Below are 26,889 nucleotides of genomic sequence, written 5' to 3' on the forward strand. Positions count from 1 at the left end.
CTACATATTGTCATAAATCAAATATTGATGTCCATACACATGAAAAAGGCTATTTGTCTATCATGGTCTTTGTGTTCTTTGTTGTTTGCTGATGATGTTGTTGATGATTAGCAGTAGATACAATAATAATAATAGTGTCATAACTAAACTAATTTCTACATGGTTATTCTCCTTGAAGAAATACTTTCACCATGTGTTTAGGTAAAAGGTTAATAGATAGGGAATTAATTTGCTCATATATGACTTTAGAAATGCGTCAGTATCTGCTAGAAAAGGGTTGCCTTTGTTTATAAATAAAATACCTAATGCTGATTTGAGTTTTGGGAAAAAAAATGTTTAAAACTATTCACAGGTTAAGTGGCCTTAGTCAATATTATACCAGGGTTGGGGTGAAGATACTGAAAATAAGTCTTTTTAATTGAAAGTATTTAAATTAACTTTTGATGTTAATTTACATTTCAAAGTACCATCTTATCAATAAAAAACCCATAATGGTATACCTTGAAACAAGAATGAACAGGCAGATATCCTTTATACTTTTTCTTTTCATAAACTAATTTGTATTCTACAAAGGACTAAAAATTGAGTCATTTTTGCATGTGCTTTTTCTAGTCTGGTAATTAATGTGGTCATAAAAATATCCACATATATTTATATACCCATGAGGTTAATTTAAAATAAGGGCCCTATTTTAATACAGAACAACAAAATACCTAAAACAATAATCAACAAAAATGACCGTATTAGTAATAATAGTAAACAATAGTTTACATATATGACGAGAGTAAAGATATTTTATACTTTTAGATGATCAACTATAAGACTTATGAACAGAAAGCTGATTTAAATAATCAGTATTCCCTGTACAACCAGGAAAGAACTTTGTGGTTTGATTTTGAATCCTTTTGAAGGGGGCTCCTGATATAAACCTAGAAACATAGACAAGGGTTGCTTTGATGGTTATTCAAGTTTTGTTTGCTTGCTTGCTTGTTTATTTGGTCAACACATTACTCATGATATTTGAAATCCCTTATACTATTCTGAACACTCTTGGGAATATAGCCAAAGAAGGTGAGGTCTGAGGGCTAATGGAATGGTAGCATAATATATCAATCCACACTGGAAAACAGGGTGTTGACTGCATTCCTTTGTCCTGCTCTAAATCAAGATATAGACTAAAACCCAGGAAGAATGAGCAGGTTCAGTTTTCATTTCTTAGAGACAAAATGCAATAAGCAACATATGTTCCTATTCACACTAACATAAAAGTCCCAGTTTGGTTATTAATATTGAAAATACTCAGAGTGAGTTAAACTATTAATTATTGTGACAGCATTTATTCTCCCAGTGGCTTTTCTATGATTAGTTGTAACATATGTTGCGCACTTCTTTAAAAAGAAAGTAAAACAAAGTCAGAATCAGTGGGAAAAAAAATTGCAATTTGTCTGCAGATGTGATGAAAAGCACATCTGAATTCTCTCCATTTGTCTTTTACTCTAGCCCCTTCCTTATCTCTTAATATGTGTGTCAAGAAGATTTTTGGAAAAGAGATTCAACTGCTTCTATTTCAAAACAGAACTTATGTATTAACCAGTAAGATTTTGACATTTTCATGTAGGAAACTCAGGAAATAATTAATATGTTGACATCAAGTATCAGGTTCAAGTCTCAAAGACAGTTCATTTATCAGAAAAATAAAGTAAGGGGCAATGATTTGTTTTAGGGGTAAAGCGTCATATACATTTTCTAAGGGGTGATGCTAGTAAGCTTTTAAATATCAACATTGAATGTATTTAATATGGGATTTAGTTTATCTAAGAAAATCAATCTATGGATCATTATTAGGGCAAAAGGCAATTTGAGGAAATAGAAAACGAATGTGCATATCTTAACCTCCAAGTTGTAGTTTACAGTAATATCCTGGGCTTCTCCAGTTATTAGTTGGCCAAGAGAACTTACGACTTTTGTTGTATATAGAACAGATTTCAATTGGAAATGACACCTCTTTGTTACGAAACCTATTTTATATAATGGCATTTACAAACTGAGGAACTATGGCAAAACTTAGGAATGAAGGGATACTTTCTTAAAGTTTTCATAGGATTTTTGTTGCTCTAAAGATATACCCTGTGATTAGTAATGGGCAAACAATGAGGTTATGGGCCTATTTTGGCAGTTTAAGTTGCTTCCTTCTGACTGTGCTAATTGCATCTGGTGAATACTGGAACAGAAACTGCTGGGCTGGAAGGCATTGCTGTCATACAGCCAATCAGGTGTACACACAGCGAATGGGAGTTCTCTTCTCATAGCCTACAGCCCTGAGGTGTTTCCAAGCAGCTGGTGCCCTACCGGAGCTATGTGTCACGTGGCTCAGCCCCCAGATTCCCTGCAGTAAGCAGGGCTTCCCTGCAGCTTTCTTAGTTCTGTGCAAAATACCCCCCTTTCTTATTGAGAAAGTGTTGCTAAATGTCTATGACTGCAAAGCTACTGAGAATTGAGGAAGCAGAGAAAAATTGCCCTTAGTTCCTAGTACTCTGAACTTTGAGCAATGTTAATGGAAGTTACATGAGAATAAAAGAAATGCAAGGGCAGCAGGATTACACCCTCAGTGGTTTCCAAAGAGCAGCGTGAGCTGCAAGACACATTACAAGTTAGTTGAGCAGTATCAGAGGCTATTTCAGGGCTGAATACATTTACCATGCAACTTTTCACTTATACCAGTAGTTTTACTCCTACAAACTGAAGGGTTTTTTTTTCTTAATTTAAAATAACTGCCCTTCATCAAAAATGATTCTTATACTATTATAAACATTTGTCATATCTGGATTACTGTGCCATAATGGAAAGGGTGTGTTTTCTGCGAGTTGATTATATTTCTGCTCAATAGACGACATGAGAACTGGAACTATAGGGCCTGCCGTTAGTCATGTATGTCTCTAATAAAATTAATTCTGAATGTACTTCTTCATCTTTTCATGTAAGATAAAACAACTTTATAAAATTATTTTAAGATCTTAATCAATAGAAAGGTATTTTGTAACTAGTGAAATATTATCTGTTATTACTATTAGCATCATGTGCTTAGTCACTTTCAAACCAACCACAGCAACTACAAAGGCATATTTAGACACTATTTTGTAGGAAGATTTGATTATGCTTATCTTGTATGTTCAATACAAGCCCTAAGAAGGCAACTATTGTACATTTTCTTTTCTTACAGGGTTTGCTTCTTAACACAAAACAGATTTTTGTAACCTGAGATTCCATTGAAAGGGAAATCAGCATCTTCCTTTATAAACCTCAGTTAACTAGGGTAAAAACACACCACGCAAATCATGATCTTTTCCTGGATGTTACTATGTAGCTCTGGAGCTTACAGCTTTCCTACCTGAATGCAATGCCGAAATGGCCAGATAACAGACCGTTCAGATTCCATCCAGATTTCATTCTCTCATTAACTGCTGTTTAACCTCTGCAGCGCAGTGTGTGTTTCTATTTCCTGTAGTGCCAAACAGTCACTCTTTTCTTATATTAGGATCACATACTCTCTGACCAAGGCTCTCAAACTTGCCAGTTGATCCAAGTTCAGTCTCCTTCAGCATTGTGGATTTCAAACTTTATATCCTATTTCCTAACTCTTTCTCTTTTTACTATTAGAAAAATCCAAGTTTATGCTACGCAGCTAGAAGGCACTATTCTCCTTAACAATAAGGTTTCTCTGAAAATACTTTCTACAAATTGCCTCAAATGAAATGTCTCCCTGAGAATCAAACAGAAGACGTTCCCGTCTGTACCTACCTACACTCGTGTAGATACAGACGCAGAGTTAGCGGTTGCCGTGAGGTAGACGGAGACTGACTTGGGACGGATGGTTGAGACAAGGAAGAGATAGTAGGCAGGCGTGAGGGGACGTGCGTGACGTGCGTGACGTAACAGAGGTGCCCTGAGGTAAACGTGAGGAACACGTAGACGCGACGTAGGGTGACATGCAGAGGCGTATTCATGACCTGAAGGAAACGTGAGCTACACGTTGATGTGACGCGATGTGACAGAGGCGCAGACTTAGACACAGATTTATTTTATTACTTGCTTGGCAGCTGACGTTTGTCTTCATTCTCCACCATTTTTGGAGAACTTCCAAGCACGGATGTATTATATATCTGCCTGGTTATTCAGAGCCACAGGCGTAGGAGTTACTCCAGCTCTTTCACCGTCTAGCTCTGTGAATTTCGTAAGTTACTTAAATTCCCTTAGCCTCATTTCTCTAACCCTTTAAAGACAATTATACATAATTAATTGAGAATAAGTTATATTCAAGCAGCACATGGAACCACCTGTCAAATAGTAATTGTAACAGTTGTTATTTTTGTTACATTCCTGCGATTGTGATAATGTCTCCAAGGCAACAATTGAGGTTAAAGAGACTGCTACCTCATTGGTAGTTCGCTATTTTACTGTTTAGTGCACATGTTTTACATACGAGTCTGTATCTTTGCAGAAAGACACCTTATGAAATTATAGTACTTTTTAGTCTGTGTCTAGTGATTATAATCCTCAGCTTCTAAACTGTATAGATATCTATAGTAGAGTTTGTTGGGATAATGTTAGTTTTAACAAACAACATTATGTTAAAGTAGGTGTTTGATTTGCATTGCTTGGATTTTTGATAAACAATAAATGATAAATGCTGAGGTTAGTGAATGATTAATATTAGGCTAAATTTGGAATATAAGAAATGTTAATTTCTCTAGTAACTTAAATAATTTGCCTGAATCTTTATCCACAGACATGCACAAGTTAGTAAATATCAAGAGTAGAGAATGCACATTCAGTAAGGCTGATTTTTCATCCCAGTATATTTGCATTTCCATATTAGGTTTTTTCCTCCTCCATCTCCCCTTCCTTTTCTCAGAGCAATTTTGATGAAATTAGGTTCCATCCTTTCCATCCTCCTCATATGCTGTTAATGTATTAAGAGGTAAATAAAACATTAATAGCATGAATGAGATTTCAACTTTTCAGGTATAGTCAAATAACAACTGAGTAGAAGTTAATTATGTGTCATCTTTAGATATGTGACATATTTGTGCCACTGCTCTTTTTAAATGCACTAAAATTCCAACTGTCCTGCTTCTTATCAGTCCAGGAAAGCTACAAAAAGGGAGTTATGTAATAGTTAAAGGAGATACCAACTGTGATATGTCCACAAAATATATCTCTAAAGAAAGGTATGTGGTATAGCAATTACATTTTAACACAATTTATGGCCAGTTGAATTTCCAGCTGCAGAGACTGAGATGGAGTTTGGTATGCAAGGCATTTTCTAGAGATCAACATCTCCAGCCCGCAACTATGTTGCAGGATAAGTCTGCAGGGGTCTCTGAGGTATAAGTGTCTCTTTAGAGTGCCCAGTATGACTTTTGCCTCAGAATTCTCTGATGCAAGTATGCCAAATGTGGAGACCTGGGCCTCTAGCACTGCAGAGACAGTCATCTAAATATTCTTCCTACTGGGGACATAGCAGCATATAAAGATTTTGATTCAATATATATATTGCATTATAAGGATGGTGCCTAATTCTTATATAATACCGTCTTCAAGCTGGTATTTCAACTGCATATTTAGGAGACCATACCATTGCTTAGACTGACAAAAAATAGGTGGTATGGTATTTGATACAAGCAGTAGATCCCAAATAACTTGGCTCACTCCTGCACCTCACTTGATATAAATTAGTTCCCCTAGGGTCTGGTACAACATTGCATGAGATTTCATGTCAGTGAATTAACCAATCCATAAGCCCTCAGATCTTGGTGCTGGCTGAGGTCCAGCAGTTGGGAAAACCCATACCCTTAGTATTTATCTCTTCCTGTTAGAACAAATATTTATCCCTTCCAAGGACTAATTTTCCACAGCAGTTAATCTTAGGGAATAATGTTATAAGGGAGACTAAGCCTTAGTCTCTGTTGCTGGCAGATTGAACATTCAGTAACAAAAATGTATAAATGGCCCTCAGTAAGTAGGAGCTCATGTTGGTAGAGAAAAGCTCATGAGTAGTCACTAGTTCTCCCCATGTGAACATTCTCTTTATGGAGTTTGGCATGCAAGATATTTTCTAGAGATCAGCATCTCTAGCCTGCAACTATGTGTGGCTCATAACTGGGACTACCTGACATCAACTAATTCTTTCTGTGTACTTGTTTTTGTCTCTTCTGTGGCACATGCTTTATGAAGTGCATTGATACAAAGGTCTTCACACAATGTGTCCACTCCTTATGTCTTCTATCTGTATATTGTGGACCCCTTCCAAACTATCTTTTCCCAGGGTCCTAACCAGCCAGCAGGCCATTTACCACTGCCCATGAGATCATATATATTCTAACCTCAGGGCACTTTTCTTGACAACAATATGGATGGCCAGATGACAGGATGAAACTGTCCATTGGGAGAATTTTCCTTCATTACTAATTTTCAGGGCCACTCCTTAGAAGACTGCAGTGAAGCTGCTTCCCATCTTCAGCACATCTATAAAGAAAGCTTTGGTTTTTACTTCCTCCATCACTGTTCAGACAGGATCATTTATGTATCAGAGGTGTGACCTGAGAGACGAGCGGTGGATTTTATGTGAATCTGGGCTCTTTGCTCATGCAGCTTGCTTATGACCTTTAGTTCTAATCATATCTGACCATAGATAGAGGTACAACTTTAATATGATGGATTGTTGGTGGATGGACCTGAAAAATGCTAAGACTTGGCACATATGACAGGACCCAGCTGGGGTTCATTCAATTCATGGTCCCTTGCTATGCTATCACCAGGTACTCCTCCACTAGAAGCATGCTAGGAATTTTTTTTCTCAAAAGACCTAAAATTCACATTGCAGACATCATGGCCTTTATCTAGAACCCAGAGTCCTAATTTATTGTGATAGTCCCACTAGCATTTCCTGTAAGTTCCATGAGACATTTTATCCCACCATCACTCCACCTCTAACACCATAAGAATATATGACAGAGCCATTTGCATTACAGACTGGATCTGCTGCAGAGCCCTTTCCTATTCTTGCCCCATTCAAAATCAATAGAATTTTGTGTCACACAGTATGTGGGCCTGGACAGTATTCCCAGATGTGCAGTGTATGCCTCTGTAAGTCAAAGAGGCCTAGCAGGTAATACATTTCCTTCAACATGGTTGGAGGTATAACTGCAATTATTTTGCTTTTACTTTAGAACATATGTTCTGGCATGCCAGTGATCACTAAATCCCTAAAAATTTTACTGAGGTGGAAAACCCCTGAGTCATTGTAGGATCTATTCCCATTTGTTGAAGTGAGTGTGTCTTACGAAGACCTTTAATGAACCAGCCATTTTTTGCTCATATGTCCCAATTTGATTGTTGAATTAAGTGAAACCACTACTGCTCTATATTTTAGATACTTAAGAATGAAGTTAATTTTTCTGATCCTCCTGAGATATGACATTATTTATGAATTATTATCTTGTCTGGGATAGGGGGTAGTTTTAATGGTTACCATTTGGTCTTCTACATAGTAGCTCTTGCCCTGTAGGCCTAGGACCCAGTGTTTGGCTTACACAGATGATTATGCATGCTAATCCCAATTATACATTTGGGGAACAGACAAATTAAAAGAAGATATCCCTGTGGACCCGCTGGAACCAAAATAATCTTGACCAGGACTCCATTTTTTATCTTACCATCACGTGCTGCCAATCTCATAGCAGGGCATGAAGGGTTAAGGAGAGGGGCATAATGTTGCATCAAATTAGTGGGTGTCAATGCCAATCCTTAACATTCCTCAATATATTTGGATATCCCCCATTCACCAGTGTACATTTATCTAAGTAGAAGCCTGTGGGAACCTCCTTTGGGGAAGCACTATGTAGAATTTTATCAAAGTGCTTTTTGTAGTGTTGTAGAGTCCTTTTTCCAAGAGGCCAGCTGAATCTTCAGGCAATGAGTTTTGCATCTGAAAACTGACAAGAGTTTGTGGTTTTGATCTCTTTTTTTCCCCCCTTGGGAGGGATTCACTCCCTTCAGCAACCTTGATTTTTTTTATTGTACAAATTGAGTAGTGTCATTGGCTGTCCCTTTATTTTTTTCCCTAGGGACGCTAAGTTCTACTAACCACCTCTGTAATTCTTGGTAGGTCAAACTACTAGTCTTCTGAAGTTTAACATTGTAAATTTTAGTCTACTTGTCTTCTGGCAATTAAGCATTTTATCTTGCCTTTATTGTTTTGGGATCCTATTGTGCTCATTCTTTTCGAGCTAGTTTAATTATATAATGGCCTTTCCCACTAAGGGAGGAGAGCCACCACTGACCTGTGGCCTATGCCAGCACCCCTCTCACCAACACATTCCTTAAGGTCTCACTGAATTATGCATTGTAGGCCATCGCATGGGGATAATTCTGTGGTGTGTTTTCCATTAAGCCATTTCTTTCCTAAACCATCAGCCATAGAAATTCTGGCATTTTAGCTCCAAATAGAAGAGGCCAGCATTTTATCCATGCTCAGAGTTTTCTTTGGGTTCTCACCAGGCTTTTAAATCAGGTAATTTGGAATAGTGCTCCTAAATCAATCTACCTTATCCAAATTTTATGTGGCAACTCCCTTGTTCAAGCTTTTTCAAAATCCAGTATGTAACTGATCCTCCATTTCCTACTAGTACGTGCTGGTAGGATTTGCAGCTCCATGGAGTATTGTCCTGTTCCTCCCTTATCAGACCTAGCATGACTCCAGGTGGGTTATGGTGCAAGTTAATCTTAGTTATAAGCCCAGTAGCCAGAAGCAGATGGAAGAGCTTAAGGGACATATCTCTTATAGCAGAGAATCATCTATTGTTTTCAATCATTTTGGATTGCTAGCTCTTAATAAGCAGGCTTAAAGTGAACAGAGAAGTCAAGTGTTTCAAAATGTTGTGAGCAATCTTCCCATATGTCTCCTTAATAAATGCCAATTTCCCTGTTTGTCCTAATCAGATTCTAACATTGCCATAATAGACAGCATTTTTGTATGTATCCACCTTACTTGGGAGTTCACCCTTTCTGACAAGTATTAAGTCCTGGTCTGAATACTCAGCTTTCTCTTGTCTTTATGCTACCCAAAAGAAAAAAACTCTGTAGTATTCCAGTGAGGTCTTTTGGCTTTCAGAATTGACTTTTAAATGTCTATTAATTGCTAGTAGGTTTAGAAAGCATTTTTGGGTATCAGTGGCATTTAGCCATCCAGTTCAATTGTCCTTATAGCTATTATTTCACTGTTCTTCTCAAACACCTGGAAAATAGCACCATATAGTATAGGCTCTCCTATCTATTTGCTATCACAGTTTACCACTGGTGAGGATTTTAAGAATTGGAACTAAAGCTAGGAGATTTCTGAAGTTCACTCATTTCTAGTGACAAGGTCCTCATTTCCAGATGGGTAACAAATGGTATACCTCCCAAACCCTATCTTATATTATAGTCTGCTTTCTCAGACTACTGGTAATGACTATTGCAGTTATGGTGTTCATATGGAAAGGAAAAGATGAAATTTGGTATGAGGCTATTAATTAGGGATCAACATCTGTGTGAAGAAGGCAACAGAAGTATTGAGTAGAGTGAAAAGTCCTACAGCACTTTGTAAGCCTACCAAGCTTTAGCCACCACCACAGAGGAACATAGCATGGTATGTCAGGCATCCCAATTAGGCAAATGGCCAGGTCTTTATACTAACAGCTTCATGAGTTACTGTATAATGGCCACATTCAGAAGAGTATGTCCTAGGATGAAGCAACTCACGGTTGTGAAGAAAAACTCTAAAGCAGGTATTAGCTGGAGACTATTTACTCACAGCTGGGCAACAATTACTTTCATAAAGGTAGATGTCTGTACCCACCACACTGCACATACATCATTCAGCAAACATTTATCAAGTATATGCTGGATATCGTTTACTATACCAGACAATGGAGGGTTACAAAAGGGAGGAAGAAAAGAAATATAGGCCCATCTTCCAAAAGATCTTAGAAGTTAATGTGGGAGACTGATAGGTAAACCAGAACTTAAAACAGCATCTAAAGAGACCAGTGAAAAGATATGCTTTCATAGTTTGGGAATATTAATATCGGGCATCTCATTCAGACTGACCAACAGTGAAAGTTTCCTGGAAATGGAATATTTGAAATAAATACTTAAGTAGGCATTAATGTAGATAAAAATTAGATAGAACATTAAAAGGAATGCATAATCTGATGGAAGTGGAAAAGAATCTGTTCTATTCAAGGAAATATTTCTGCACAATTGAAGCATAATATGACATTGGAAAAGTGTTCAGAGGTAAAACTGAAAAGGTAGACAGGGTCTGGGTAATAAAGAAACATCCATGTCATAACGGAGTGTAGCTGTAAGCAACACAGAACCAGTAAAAAAGTTTTACTCTGGAGAGTGAAATGATTAGAATTATACTTTAGAATATTTACTCTAGCAACAATATGTGGAATAATTATAGTAATGTGAGCCAAAGTGCAAGTCACTCTAGTAAGACAAGTGAGAGAAAATGGTGACTTAAAACAATGGCATTTTTAAATGCACGGTAGAATTGTTTTAAAAATTCTTTAAGATTAAATAGCATATGATATAGGATCTGTGCATATTCTCAAAATTATTACTTCCTCAGGGAAGGTAATTACAGGTAGCTAGTAACATAATGACTATGATGAATGAAGATGAGAAGAGGAAGCTGGTTTTATTTAGGTCAATAGCATCATGTCTGTACCCCATATGAGTTGTTTTCTAAATATCTTTTGTGCCTAGAAGACATCATAGCAAAAATTCTTTCCTCCATGTGTCTATTCTGGTCAAGGGACTTTTGTATCCCCTTCTGTCCACATTGCTTTGAAATTCTTTCAGAAGGTTACTCTTCCTTATCCTTTTTTTAACGCTCATCATGTCACAAACCCTCTCTGAAACATCATATAAATTTTTAGCCTGTGTTCATGTTCAACTAAAAAAACACTAATTTTCACAGATAAGATATACCCATTCTTTTCACTGCTTATCTTTGTCCTTCCTGAGTCATCCCCAGTCTGTATGTGTGCCCTGCTTGTTTTAAGTTGATGCTGGGCTCCAGGAGCCTCTTCAGAGCTGCTAGATAAAAGAGCACTTTGGATAAAGTTTTAAAGAGTCTTTAGTCTGCATTTTAAGCAAATACTTGAGTGAAAATGCTCCTTTTTCTAAGTACAGCAAGGTGATAGATGTCAGGCTTTTTTCAGTTTATTGCTACTCAATTCTCAAATATATCTTTAACATCACATGTTTTAGTTTTCTCAACAGTTAACAAATAATATAATATCTTTAGTAGGAAATTATAGATCTTTAACTATCTATAAGACAGTTGGCTTTAGGCCCCACTCAATAATTTTTAACTTCAGGCATACATAAAGAACACATTCTCTACTCTACTTTGTAATTGTTGTGACATCTTGACTACATTCAAGTCAATGGAAGTGATCTGTGTCAGTTTCTGGTTAGACATTTTAGAAGACTATCTTCTTCCTGTTTTCTTTCTGCTTGTGCCACCTGGATGCAGAAGAGAACAAGGCCTTAGCAGATGTCAGAGCACCAACATAGTAAGTGTCTAAGCCTCAACATGATAGTTTGGAGGAGAGCTGCCCTGCTAAAATCCCACCTGACCATGTTATATGAGAAATAAATAAAAATCTGGGATTCTTATACATTGAATTTTTTAGGGCTATTTATTCTTTTGGCTTAGCTGATCAATGCAAATGTTCAAGCACTGTTTTAGCTGGATCACACTTCTGTGACTTATCACTCCCATCTCACCACTTACAACTTCATGGTCCAAGGGTAGAGCCCAACATCCTAGCCAGATCACTAATAGCCTTCATAAATATGTTTCAGCCTGTCTTTCCAACATCATCTTTCGCTACTTTTCCCTCCTGATGCTAAATAATTTTCTATTCCCTGGAATTATCATGGTCCTACAAGCTACTTTGCTCTTGGCATGCATTGTTCCCTTTGAAATTAAGGTCTTCCCTGTTACTTGCTTAGGAAACTCTGGCTTCTTCAACACTCTGCCCTAAGGTGAGTGGTTCATTGACATCTCAATGCAGTGTTAGTTGTTCTTTTCCTAGGTGCTTCCAAGTCCTGCATGTGCATCGTTGCCACACTTACACTTTTTATTGAAGTCATTTGCTTACGTATTTTTTTCTTATTCTATAAATTGAAATGCTCAAGAATGGGGAACATTCCATATCCATCCCTATATTCAAACTGTGTTGAAAAGATAAATTAAGAGGGCCTACTTAAGAGAATGAATAGCTTACACATCATTTAAATTTTCTTTAATGTTAATGTTTGATTTGATTGATGTGAATCTACTTATATTTAAACTTCACTTCTGTAAGCCTCTTATAGGCTGTTTACGTACCAGAATACAAGTCTGGTATCTCTTACTTGAGACCATTTATTCACTACAGAATGGCTAAGAAGTCATAGTTCCCTCAAACCAACAGATTGGTGATTTCAGTTCACTTATGAGGATAGTCATAGAATAAACTGGAGTATGTTCAGTTTATGCTGTGACTACTTCTTGCTTCTTGAAGCCACATGGATTCACTACTTAAGCTTAGGCCTAGGCAGTCCATGGACACTTCTTCACTCTGGGTGGTATCAGGCTCAGGTCCATGTAGAAGCTCAATTGAAATACATGCTTAGGTTCTAAGAATATTTCATGTTTATGTCCACTCATACTTGCTATTGTTCCTCAAAGCAGTTACTGTTCCAGAGTGTCTAAGGTTTATAGGTTTTAAGATCTACATGGGACAGACTAAATCAGAATCTGCTCTAATTCCACATTGTTAGTAGTATCTATGTTTGTTGTTCAGTATTTAAACTCCCTCTTTAGTTAATATTATCTAGAGAACTAATTACCTTTCCTTGCCATTGACCTTTGCCATCTCTAGTCTGGTGGAATCTTCAAAGAGTTAATTTGCTTGTTTTGTTTTCCCTTCCTAAACTGCTGACTTTATTATACAACTCGCTGTATTTCCTGCCCAGTGACAAGTACTGGATATTATTTCACAATCCTACACTCTGATTAAGCTATGAGCAGTCTCATGGTGCCAGAGCACTTAGAGAGAAATTAATTGCTTTAAAAATCACTAGTGACCCAAGTTGATTCAAATAATTCAGTAGAATGGCTCCTTTAAGTCCAGTTTGCTTTACTTGATGCTGCCAGAAATATACAATTCAATGAGTGGGAGGTTTATTTCTTCTGGTCACAAATTTTACAGATAATGAATTTCCTATTACTCTCAGACCAAACATTTTTTCACTGTGCTCTGTGCAAACACCTCTTAAATGCTATCTCCTTTCTTCCTTAATTCTTGTGTAGCCAAATGGTCAAAACTGTACACTTGTTCCCTTGTTATTATTCTATTTTATTCACAGAACCAGTTGATGCAACCATGTTCCTAGATTCAGTCATTTTAATCTTAATTCTAACAATTCAATTCTAAATGTAATGGTCGCCCTTATCTGTGGGAGATGCATTTCAAGACTCCCAGTGTATGCCTGAAACTGTTGATAGCACCAAATTCTATCTACAATATGTTTTTTCCTACACATACTTAGATGATAAAATTTAATTTATAAATTAGGCACAGTAAGAAATCAACATCAATAGCTCATAATTGAATGGAATAATTATAAAAATATACTGCAATAAAAGTTATGTGAATTAGCATTCTCTCTCTCAAAATATCTTATTGTACTGTAAGGAATATATATGTGTATATGTAAAAACATATATAAACATATATATGAATCACTTAACTCTGGGGTAGATATGGCACAGTCTCAATATTAGAAGTCATGGACATTCCCTCCAGACCAGTGCTCTGTTTTTAAAAGGTAACTCATAAAACTGTCTCCAAAGACCAGAGAGTAAATCTTAGTGTTGCTTTTGAAGTCAGATTCCTTCCTTTTCTTAGGAACTGGATTTCTTCCTCTTAAAGTTTCTTTACAGATACAGGGAAAATTGGTGCTATTGCCTCAAGATGATTTCATCACCAAAATTCTTTGTTAGGTGTGTCTCTAGGAAATATTTACTGAAGCAGCCTTATCAACATAAGACTCCTCTATGGAACTTTTGTTCTGTGACTTCCTGGGGCAGTGTCTCAAACAGAAGTACAGAGAATATAACTAGAAAGAAGTGTACATTTGGCAATCAAATGTGGGTGATTTTTTAAGATTTTCATCATTTGCATTGTGTATCCTTATTAAGAGCTACCAGTAGCTGGTATCAGTGGACTCCAATTTTAGAGTCTGTTGATTTGAAGAATGTTAATGGACTGCAGTTATTCTTAAAGTATTTACAATTTTTTTTAAATAAGAGAAGGTGCATGTGTATACACAAAGTATAGGGCTAGCTCTAGTTTGAATACATCATTGTAAGGATTTCTTGGCAATAAACCACAGCAAAAATTCCCCTAACATAACAGAACATGAGTGTTTTGTCTCACAAGGTACAACAAGCAATCATTTTGTCAAATATTTTGTCACTTCTAAACAAGGTTTACTTATTTCTCAGCCTGGGATTATGAGGTATATACCATCTACTTCCCAGTTAGATAATTCACATTTTAGGTTCTGTCTCTTGCAACATCCACTTCTGGTATAAAAATATCTGTCAGCATTTCATATTCTGCAGATAACATAAAATCGTACTGTAGTAGCTTAAAGAAATACAAGTCTGTTGGTTTCACACAGCATGTTATCCAGGTATGAGCAATCCAGTATTATCAGGGAACAAAAGTCCTTCCATCTTCTGATCTCTCATTCTTAGTACGTGGATATTCTTCTTGATACCTGCCATGTTACAATCATACAGTGGGAACCATGTCTTTGTCACTATTGTCTTATTACTGAGAGAAAGAACTTGGAGTAAAGTGTAGAAGGTGAATAAATAAAGAGTGAATGTTAAAAACAATCAATTTTCCTTGTAAGGACTTGCTTATATATTATAAACCAAAACTGTGACCCACTGTTACCCCAATATTAAGAAAAATGAAGAAAAAGGGCTGTGAGGCTTGTGAATGGGGATTTATTTAGCCAGCCTAGAGTATTCTTCTCAGGAGTGAAATTGCACATTTTGTAATTTTATTAAAGAAATTAATTTTAAGGTAATTCCTATGATAATGCAAATTAATTATAGGCTATAGAAGGTGATATTAACTACATTATCCCTTATCTACTGAATTTCTTTAAAAATTAAGAAACATTTTGTACAGCCTGATAATTTAATGATACTGGTATCTGAGTTTGTAAGAATCACATGGTGCCAAGAGCATGCTAATAGTCCAGTTTTGTGTATGTCACCAACAGATAGATTGAATTTTTCAGAAAATAGTGAAGCACTGTTCAGTCTATGGTGAAGGATGATAAACTATGTAATATCATGACAGATTGAACTTGGAGTTATGTTCTGAGAATTAGATCTCAGATCTAGGATTTCACAACCCACAGTGTTTAATTTTAACTGGGATAACAAAATGATTTATTTTACAACATGAGACACTTTTGAGAGAAAAATGAGATGCTACTAATGATTATTCTTTGTCAACAAATGTAAACAAGAATTTTTCTGTGAAAGCTGATACTTACAGTCATTCTAGTCATGACCAATAATTTCAAATGAGGCAGAGAAAAGAATAGAATATACATTATTAAAGTGTATTACACATACTAAGGACATTTGTTGTTTATTTATTTTGGTATATATTTATATTTTGGGATATAATACTGAATATATTTTACTGTGAAAGTCACAAACAGAAGTTTTGGAAGTCCCTGGTCTAAAGTATAACCACAAGAGCTCGGAAAATAAATTTCAGAGAAAGAAAAGTGGCAAAGACTTCTTAGAGACCCAGTAACTGCAGCAATACTTTTTCCCAAATAAAAGCAAATTACTGGCAATGATTGACTCTTAAGTTTTAGAGGATATTGTCAAGAGTATTATCAATTGGAAGAACTCATCAGCCAGATTTCCTGTTGTTGTTAATGAACATATCCATCAGCTCACGTGTGTGTATGTGTGTGTGTGTGTGTGTGTGTGTGTGTGTGTGTGCGTGCAGTTAAGTCTGTTCTCTTAGCAAAAACAACAAATGGGTCAAAGAAATCAAAAGAGGAGTCAGGTTTTTGGAAATCCTCCAAAAGGCTGGAGAAAGTAATGAATCTAAGCAACATCAATACAGATACTTCAGACAAAATTGCACAATCTTGAGGAGCACACATCTGGTCTATCTAGAATCTGTAGCCAGGATAAATTTCATTATTACCTGAATCATCCAAAATAGCTTACCTTTTCTAAGCAGCTAAAGATACTGAAGAAAGGGGTGGAAGGAAAGTGATGTCTTATCCAATAGGAGCAAGAGAAGTCAGACAGAGAGAATTTTAGTTACACTGTCTTGGTACCTGCTGGTACTTACCATGAATTTAAAAATCATTTCTGCCGGAGTAGCTGAGATTTAGTTTAGCTCAACCCCCTTTACTTTGGAGTGAAATCTAAATGTTGGGGGGCTAGGAGATCACAAAATCACATGTGGGGTTGCACCAGTATCTGATTGTCTCATATTCATGTCTGCATGTGCTGAGCTGTCCATCATCTGTCCTGGTCTTAAGCATTGATCAAGCAAGACCACTTTGGATTTGGTATATCTACTAGATATTTCAATGCGATGTTTGGTAGAAATGAAATAATTCATCTTCTTTCCCTACTGCTCTGAGTCATTAAAATTTCTGTTCCTAGACATCCTATCTCCAGGGAGCTTGGAAAAGAATGCAAAGCACTGGAAACCTGGACTATGTTCACTGCCATCTACATCTCAGCAGTTCTCTACTAGCTCTCCTCCTTTCTCCAAACCAGGGAAAACCTTTACTAGCTTTGAGATCTGGACAGGGAAACTAAGTATCTTCATCCTAAAACCTCAAGTCTTTTGACTAAATAAGAGACACTTGTGATATTTTATTTCAGAGTCTGAAAACAGAAAAAATTACTTTTTCATATTCTGTTGCATTATTCTTTTAAGCTGATAAAAAGAGAAGTGATTTAAAAAAGGGAAAAGGATAATAAAGAAAATGAGAAGAGTCAGTTTGTATTTCAAAAATTTATGTATATATTTAGGTACATATATATGTATTTATAAAACAGAATTATATATCATGTGTTATGTAGTTTATAAGCAGATTTATAAAATGAGGTAACATATATGCATACATATGTACTTATAAGACTATAATATATAACTTATAAGACTATAATATATAACTTTCTTTTCAACTTTTGTCCAGTTTTATTGATAATTCACATATAATACTGTATGAATTTAAAGTATACAACTTGATGATTTGATTTATATATTGTGAAGTGATTACCACAATAGGTTCAGCTAACATTCATCTAATTGAATAAATATAGTAAAAGGAAAGAACACTAAAGAACAAAAGATGTGATGAGAACTCATAGGATTTAGTCTCTTAACACCTTTCCTATGTATCATACATTTTAGTTGTAGTCCTCATGTTTTATGTTACATATCTAGTACGTATATTTGTATTATAACTGGAAGTGTATACCTCTTGGCCATCTTTCTCTAATTTCCCATTCCTCTCCCCTCCAACTATGGTGACCATAAGTGTGACCATTTTTTTCTGAATTTTTTTTTTGGTTTTTGTTTTGGCTTTGTTTTTTTTAGATTCCACATGAAAGAAGATCATACAGTATTTGTCTTTGAGTATTTCACTTGGCAAAATATATATGCATACACATACACCACAACTTCCAATTTCTTTGTTGTTTCCTTTGCATGATCAAGTCTACATTTGAAACTCTATTGAATTTGTCAGTTAAATTATGTGTTTTGACTCTAGGATGTCTTTTTGGAGGGAGAAAGTTGTTATTCCCTTGTTGAACTTCTCATTTTATTCATGTATTATTTTCCTAATTTTATTTAAATGTGTTCTTGTAGTTCAACAATCTTCCTTAAGAGCACTATTCTGACTTGCCTGAGAGTTCATAGAATTTTATTTCTTTATTGTCAGTTATTGGAGCCTTATTATTTTAATGGTGTCTTTTTTTATCTGATTTCTTGTGGTCCTTGATTCCTTACACTGATATCTGCACATCTGAGGGATCACAGTCGTCTTCCAGACTTCACAGGTTTGCTTTGGCAGAAACAGTTCCTCACTATCAGCTCAGTTTGGGTACCTGGGAGTATTTGCTGCAAACATCCCTGGGCAGATGGGACCTGCTATTATGGTCTAATTTTGAGCTAGGTAACTGTTTGATCTCTGGGGACAAGGATCAGGGGGTTTGCTACTGGCTAAAGACAGTTGGATAGGACTGCTGTTTTTGTTCCTTATCAAGTAAGGCTGTAGAATGGGCTCTGTGGTTCCCTGGATTTTCTGGTCAGGCTTACTTGATATTTGGAACAAGGCACTGTATTCAGTAGTAGATGGTGCTATGAATTAGCTTCTTTTCCCTGGCAGGGTAACAAGACAGGACCTAGGGCGTGTACAGCTCATTGTTTGGGGACCTGAATCAAAGAGAGTATGCACTGAATTCCCTGGTCAGGTGAGACTGCCTGTTTTGCCCTGCTGATGAGGGAAGTTGCAGGCTGTGCTTTCTAAGTGCCACTGTATATAAGGCTGTTGAGTGGGTTGTATAATTTCTTGTGTGCTCTGGTTGGGTTCCCTGGTCAGAGAGACTGAAGGCTGTATTAAGTTATGAACAGGGCTTTGAATGAGGTTCCCTGCTCAGATGAAGCAGGAAAGAGCCTCTAAAGCTGGTGAAGCTCATTCTGAATTCAGGGTGACCTGCATCCTAAGTACCCTGAACAAACAGGCCCACTGGCTTTGTTCTGCAAGCCACTGGCTGTGTGCTCCCACCTCTTGCTTCATGTGCCACTGGGCTGCACAGCTTTCAGGAATTGTCTCCAGCTCTTCTGGTTGGATGGGTCCTGAAGGGATACCCTACTTCAGGTGGGCTGAGATTTACTCCTGGCCTGGCCTGGACGTGGAGGGCTGTCCTGGACACGGAAAGCTGGCAAGTCTCCTCATTTGAGGTTACAAATTAGGCAGTTCTGTTAAGTTCACTGGTCTCCATGTGCCCCAGACAGTCTAAATCTGCAAATGGGCAGATGAGTACAGCCCCTGGCTGGGATTACTGCTTAGGCACTACAGGTATGAATGTGGTCGGCCAAGATCCTTGCGCAGTTGTTGCAGGCCCCTCCCTCCTTCTCCATCAGTCAGATTTCCTGTAGTTGAGTGTCAGAGATTCCCTGGCAGTACTTACGGTGTGAGATCAGAAAGGTGTTCTTGCAAAGTGACCCCACACCAGTATTGTTGTTCCCAGAGTTCTCTTTTCCCACTGGAGGAATCAGAGACTCTGAGAGAGCTCTATGCCTGGTGCTGCACTGGCCTGGGGGAGGGGCGGTGCATTCAAGGTGTAGCTGCTGTTCTTATACTTCTAATGCAGTCTGTCTTGGTCTTTGTGGGGCAGGCTGGGTACTTCATGCTCACCTCTGTGTTCTAGGGTTCTCTCAGTGGCATCTAGTTCTTTAATAGTTTTTAGATCTTTTTGTAAGGGGAAGCAAATTCAGGAACAACCTATGCCACCATCTTGGTGATGTAATTGACAACTTTTTAGAAATATAGAAATTGCTAATTCATAACATTTAGTACTCAATTGAGGAATATAAAATACCTTATAAAAGCCTGCATGATGGGCTTTTTATTGTATAATTGTATTAATTGTATTGTATATTGTATTAATTGTATAAATTCTGCTGCTGCAAAGATTACTTTTCAACATTATTTTTAAACACCATTTCAAAATAATTGACCTAAAATTGGGATTAGGAACTTCATTTTTATTTCAATTTTCTCTTCACCTTATGATGAAGAGCAGTCTAGATCATAATAGATTCCTCATTAAATAATTCTGGATATCTATTTTTAAAAACCAGCTGTGATCCTGTTTTAATTATTCCAAATTTTCATTAAAATCTTCTTATCAGATATTATTTAATATGTTGATGACACAAAATTTAAAATAATTATATTTATAATTGGAAAATTTAGAATTGTTTATGGGAGGTTAATTGAGTCATAATTAGGTTGTAGCACAACATATGACTACGGAGTTTATAAGTTCACAGTCTCAGGGTTGCTTTCTCCAAAATGCTATGCTGAGTTGAAATGACTTTTCATGTCCTGCTTTTTGTTGCTTCCTCCTATCACTGGTTTCTGGGTAGCTATGATAGATAACAGGTCATGTAACCATCCAGTCCGGATTTTAATTTTACACGTGGCTTCTTAAGGACAATCCTCTTGTATTTCATTTTCTTGTCAGATGTCTTGCAGCTATACAAAAGCTGCCAAACTAGGGGCTTCATTCCCAATATTTAGGTTTGATAATGCCATCTACATATGCTAAGTGCATTTCCAACTATATCACATGATCTGCCTTGCTGATGAACTTCTCTCTTGCTAGTGGTTGAGAGTGGTGGTGTGCTAGCATGGGGTGGGGAGGGTCTATATAAACTAATACTGGCAAAAATATATATCAGAATTTATCTTAAGTCCTCTTTTCCTGTATTCCATCAAGGTTATGTAGAAGATAGTGGGACAGAGACATGTTGTTGACCTAGAAGTGTAGGTGAGGTGGGTGACTACCTTAATAGAAGGAATTTGTTGTAGAGGTGTCTCTGATAGGAAACTGTCAGCTCTCATATAAGAGACATTTAGGATTGTTCCTATCCTGATAGAATACTACAAATGCTGTTATGCCAACAAGGAAGGGATGGCTATCTTGTCCTGTCAGGGAAGATTTCTTAGAACTGGGCTTTAAAAATAAACAGCAAGTCACCATTTTTAAGAATGGAAAGAATTGCAAATACAGAAATAAAGCATACATACAAATATATGAAAATATGGAAGTGCATTAACTGTTGGTTAATTCTGAATGGATGGCATGGTGAAAGGCTGTGTGAGAAGAGATGAAAGATAGTGGGAAATCAATCCAAATAGTAGATTGGCTGGAAATTGTGAAGGACACTGCATCTAGTGCTAAGGTTGCAGGACTTGATTGTAGCCTTACTGGTAAAAACTCGATGATTGTTAAGTTTCTGTTTAATTTCTGTGAAAACAACATGAAAAGAGGTTTTCAAATGACAACTTTGCGATTCTCTGTTATTGTTCATAATTCAAGAACAATTACTATTTAGATCACTATTCAGCACTTCTCACTACTGACAGAATTTGTTTCAAAATAAGCCTTCAGGTTTCATCTTAAGAGAAGTATGCCAAAAGTTCTATCAGTCAGCTTCATTGTTTGTATAACATCTATGTAAATCCATGGAAATACTTAAGAATATAGAATATTAAGAACTTATATCATTACCAGTTAGATTCTCTTTTATGTTTCAAGTTCTTATTCACTATGTATATTCTGTCAGGAAAAAAAGAAATAACCTTGCTATTCTCCTGCTATGTGACCTACAGTAGAATTTTTTGTAAGTTTTTATTTTGCAGCAAGTGTTAGATGAATGGGTTAGAGACAGATGTATGATTAGAGTATAGTTCTACTACAGCTTCACTTAATTTACATATATTTCATTACATATCCTAACATCTTAGTAGTTTCTGTACCATGGTATTAGCTGTTTATTCCTCTAGACAAAACATTTCATAATGAGCTACTTATAGGATCTAACCATGAACCGTGTTGCTAAGAGAAAAGAGTTTTCATGAGACCCAAATGTCAGTCATTTTCCAGTTTGCAAATTGAGTCTCCAAAATTGCAATGATGATGTCGTTGTGATTTTTACCCATGCAAGTAACTGTGCCACAGTCAATACCTAAATAACTAATGCTGTTGTAGATTTGGACAGGAGAATACATTAATATAAGTGTGTCTTCCTAGGACAACATAACCACTTTTACTACCTTCCCTATGGTAATGACATTCTTGAAAATAGCCTGTCAAAAATAAGACAAAAAGTTGGGAAAACTTTATGGCAAATTTAACTTAGAAATAACTGTTTTCTCCATCAAGAGAATTGCGATAACTGTTTTACACAATTTAAAAGTCATTCCAAAATTAGTTTCAAAGAATGACTGCAAATGACAGTCCCCAAATGTGTTTTTCCTTCTTCTTTTTCTCCCTTGTCATTGCCAACTCAGAGCATTAAGAAAATCTAACACTGGAAGGACTACTCCAGTGAGATGTGAAAATAATTATATGTTCTGCCTGAACTGATAGGCAGGGAAACATTCCGTTTCAGATTCTGTGAAGCATGTCAATTTCAAGTTTGCATGTTTTCTGTTTCTACTATCCACCAGTAGGAAAAAGCAGTGATTGGAAACAAAAGCATTTATTCCTACAGCAAGGAACCTTGAAAATTGGATAGATGACATACTTCTCCACTTTTAGTGTAAAATAAATGAGAAATGATGTTATTCCTTGCTGTAGTTTTTTGGGAAGATAATAGAAACAGTTTTGCAAATCTGAACTTCAATAATTTGACTATAACGAGTTCTGTTGCATTAAGAACAGAGTATTAAGAATACATATTTATGAAGTCAGTGTGATTTAGAAAAAAATGCCTCTAGAGTAGAACTGCATGAAATGAATGTAGTTTTTCATTGACTTCAAGTTTTATCTCCAAGTTTATTTCCTGTTGACAAGAAATGCCCAATAGAGCAAATTAGAAACATTTGTAAATGAGTCTTTTTTACATTAGATGCTATAATACTATTAGTGATTTTGTAAATTTTCTTTACTTTACAGTATTCCAGTATCTCATTCTCTGCTGCTGACAGCTCCTAGGTCCCTCTCTGGCTCTTACCTTATCTAGTAGACCAAAGACTTCTCTTTGTGACCTGAAATCAATACCTCTTTTACTATTTTTTATTCCCACATCTTGTACAGTTTAATACTGACAATTAAACAACAAAACAAGCATTAGCAAAAAAAGCTTTTCCTTTGCCATGGGATGAGAATATATAGATGAATATTTTTTTTAAATAACATTTTTTGATTTCAGCAGGAATACATCTATCTATTCTGTACAAAAGTAAGAAAAATTCGGAACTGCATTAAACACTCCTCCAGTAATGCCTCTTGGTAACATTTTTGTACATTTTTAGTACCTTTTAGAAAAAAGTAAGGTGATATTTGTACAATTTATTATTGGGTAAGATTTTATATGTAACTCTTTTCCCACTGGTGATTGCTTTTTTGCTTTTCTTATGTTATTACCTAGATACAAATGCACTGAAGTCTATTTGTAACATATGAAAGCCTTGTAATCAATTATGTAATTTTCAAATGCTTTTATGTTTAGGTTGTTTTCCAGATTACTGTCATAACGGAAATATAGATGACTCCAGGTTCCACATTAATATTAGAAACAAATGAAAAAAACACCAAAATAAAGATGCCCTAAGTCTCTTATCTTTAATACTGTGAGAATTACAATACCCTTTTCAAGATTTTTGTTTATGCTTAGGGACTTCCATTGACATATTTTCTTCCACGTTAGTTTCTTTTCCTCTCTAGGTCTCTCAGTTACTGATATCTTGCATCCAGTGACTGATTATTTTACCTTCCGTATGTATCTCCCAATCTGGAGAAAGTAGTCCCATTCTTCAGAGCATCACTAGCACAAGATTATTTTATTTTGGTGAGCTTGTTAAAGAGTAGGTAAATGGGGAGGATTATGTAATGGCAGTGCATATTATTTAAAACTGGAGATCTCATACTGCTGCAATAAACTTTCTCCCAGACTCCTACAACAGGGACTTTCCCACTTGTCAACAGTTTTTCCTAAGACCCCTGGCATCCACCACAGGACTAAGTATTTTCTCAGTCTTCCTCCTCCAGCTCCCTCCACTTACCAGTCCTTTTTCTCTTCCACTCTTCTCTTCCACATTTTTAATAACCAGCTGTGTTATTTCCCTCTGGCTATGCCTGACACTTTGAACACCTCTCATATTATTACATAGGACAACTAAGCAATACTCACAAGGCATTTATGCACAGGATTCCTTGTCCTTCTTGGCCAAAAAGCCTGTCAAAGTCCATTAAAGTATTGTGTTTGTTTTGTTTTGTTGAAAGAACCATTTATTCTACCAGAGATTAATTATATTACTAGCAACAAGGCAGGAATAACCAAATCAGCTATTTAATAACCTTTATTTTCATAGCCTAGGTAAGGCAAAATGATTGCATCAACACAAAAAGAGTGACAAATATCCAATTACTGCCTTAAGAGATATTAGGACAAGTAAAAATTATTGTATTGTATCAAAATAAAGAAGAATTTTGTCAGAAATTGTAGTATTTATATTTATGCCAGTAGCATATAGTTAACTAATTATAAAATGTTACTATTAAAATCGTTATCATTTAATAGGCTAAGAGAGAAATGATTCATGGGCTCACATTTCTATTTTACTACTAAGGATCATACATTTATGTCCTGTCTCAGTAAATTTATATACTGTCTCTGTGAATTTTTCATCTCTGTCTAATACTTGTATGTCCATTAAGAATGACATTACTGTGCAGTACATTATTTCAATTACTGTGAATTTGCACATATTCTTAGGGGAATGTTGAACTGGAAAGTGACATCATTTCTTGTGAATAAATTCAGTGTAAGTATTCTTGCATTGCCTAGCAGCTATGAAATCTACCAGCTCTGTACATGGACAGTGTGGTTAAACCAGACACTCCTGTGTGTGGAGGCAAAGTTCGAGTTAAGACAAATAATATGTGGAACAAAGAGGTATTTATGTCAATGAGGGAAGACATATGAATAGATAATAAGGACACTGGGATATATATCATCACTATTTTCCAGAGAAAATATAAGAGAATAATATTTTTAGCTATTTCTTACAGAGAGGATGTCAATACTAGGAGAGTATCCAGATACCCTGCCCCTCAAGAAAGCAAATTGGATTTCAATTAGAATACAAATTTTACCAGAGTATTTACCCATATGTTTTGGAAAATAAAGAATAAACAGCACCCTTTCATGAGATGACTGCATAATAGTACCTTATAGCTATCATCCAAGTCATGTTATGTTGATTATGCTTAATATATTGGTTACTTCATATGCTTGAGAAAAATCCTGTTTCTAACTGTACACAGAATACTGTTGAGAAACAGCCAGCAAACTGATAGACTGAGTGCTTTCAACCAGGATGATATTCTTTTGAAGCAACTTCTTGGGTATGAAGGGTAATACATTGCCTCATCTACTGAAATCTGTTTTGCTTTTTTAAAAAATATTTTGCTCTTTTGACTATAGCAGATATAAATACTCTCTAAGTAGGCATTCACATAATCAAAGTAGTGCCCAGGAGTGTGAATATTAGCATAATACAGTATTTCCATATAGCATTATTGATGATTTTCCTGTGGAAATTTAGAAAAGCCATTTATGATAAGATTCATGCCTGCTTAGACTGAACTGCATCTGGGAGTTAAATACGCTAGACTGAGTCTTGTACTGTGAATCCTGTGACTTCTAAGTAAAAGCAATGTGTTCATATTGCCTCCATGTCGCACATACTCCGTGGCAATCACACTTGTGGTCACTTAACCTACACTGACTTCTGAGTGGGGGCAATGTCATTAGCAAGGCATGAAAGCTGAGGGGACTCCAAGGGGATGTCTGAGCTGAAATGATCCATACTTACTCAGTATTGTACCTTGTAACCACACATCTCCTAAGCGCACAGAGCATTTTATAAAAGTTCACTATTACCATTTAGGCAAAAATAACTTTCTCCATCTTTGTATTTTACCTAATACATATCTTGCCCAACTTTCATTATTATTTTTTCACTGAAACTCTGCATGATTCTTACGATATGGAAGAAACTTTTTCTAAGTATTTTACAGATATTAATAGATACTTAATCCTCATAGAAATCCTAAGAAATAGAGACTTTAATCATCCCCATTTTAAAATTGAGGAAACTAAGGCATAATAAAAACCAAAGTTTTAAAGCTCTTCTTGACTTTATTCAGCAATTCATGAATCAGGCAACATCCCATCTAGCAGATAGAAAGGAGCTCTAAGAAGCTGTACAGAATGACTTTTATAGGCAGAAGAGAGTAGAACAAGGAAGTCACACTAGGTTAAAAAGCTAGTTGGCTATTTCAAGGTAACTTTCCTGTGGGGGACGGCAGGGGTCTATGATGCAGATTACCTAACTCTAAGCCTGCCCATCTCTATGTGCTTTTTCCCTTTTTCTGCATTTTCTGTCATATAGATGCTTCTTGCTGCATGTGGCTTACCCAGTGACTAAGAGCAAGTATCTTAAGTGTGCTGTAGAAAAAATGCCATATTTCTCATGTGATTATATAATTCTATAGTACCTCAGAGAGATAAAAACTGGGAAAGCAACCACTGGATTATACATACATGTTAGGAAAGTAATGGAGCACTCCACAGATTTATGAGAAGAATGCCAAAACCCAAATTTCACCAAAGTAATGCTGGTTTGGAGCAGAATCTATTCTGTTCTGCCTCTTAAAATAGAACATGCATTTAAAAAATAGCTAGGTGTGTTAAATGAATCCTTTGTATTTGGAGATCAAGTAGGCCAACACCTATTCCAAACCATTCTCCCTTTTTCTTCTCCTGTCTGGTCCATCATTTTGCCTCTTCTTAATTCTGAGGATACATTTTAAATATACTATTAAGTCTGAACCAATAAATTAACAAATTAAAAAATTACACTATTTCTCCAATTCCATGAACTGAAAATATGAATTAGAGCCTC

The 26,889-nt window shown here is 36.1% G+C and overlaps 1 long non-coding RNA gene across 2 annotated transcripts in view; it reads right to left on the reverse strand.

The window, feature by feature from the left end:
- Positions 1-3,893, reverse strand: part of LOC140845029 (uncharacterized) — a 144,414-nt gene extending 140,521 nt beyond the window's left edge. For both annotated transcript variants that reach the window (XR_012123647.1, XR_012123644.1), the window contains exon 1: positions 3,799-3,893. This is a non-coding gene — a long non-coding RNA (uncharacterized lncRNA). The remainder of the gene's footprint in view (positions 1-3,798) is intronic.
- Positions 3,894-26,889: the final 22,996 nt, after the last annotated feature.

The sequence above is a fragment of the Manis javanica genome, chromosome 2 (assembly GCF_040802235.1).
Source record: "Manis javanica isolate MJ-LG chromosome 2, MJ_LKY, whole genome shotgun sequence".
Taxonomy (NCBI): domain Eukaryota; kingdom Metazoa; phylum Chordata; class Mammalia; order Pholidota; family Manidae; genus Manis; species Manis javanica.